Below are 205 nucleotides of genomic sequence, written 5' to 3' on the forward strand. Positions count from 1 at the left end.
AATAGTACAAATTATAAATAGAATAACTAAAATAGGAGTGTTATGAATTGCATAGAACAAATACTTATATTGTTATTATGGCATTATTTGAAAATATAAAAGAAGCAATATAACATAATAAGAGAACATAGTTAAAATATGAATTAAAAAAATGGAGCTCTTGATTACATAGTATCATTTAAAAGAACAAAATAATAGTAGAATG

The 205-nt window shown here is 20.5% G+C and overlaps 1 long non-coding RNA gene across 1 annotated transcript in view; it reads right to left on the reverse strand.

Moving 5' to 3' along the window:
- Window positions 1-205, reverse strand: part of LOC110270999 — a 27293-nt gene that overhangs the window by 11278 nt on the left and 15810 nt on the right. The window lies entirely within an intron of this gene.

This window comes from Arachis ipaensis, chromosome B04, assembly GCF_000816755.2.
Source record: "Arachis ipaensis cultivar K30076 chromosome B04, Araip1.1, whole genome shotgun sequence".
Classification (NCBI taxonomy): domain Eukaryota; kingdom Viridiplantae; phylum Streptophyta; class Magnoliopsida; order Fabales; family Fabaceae; genus Arachis; species Arachis ipaensis.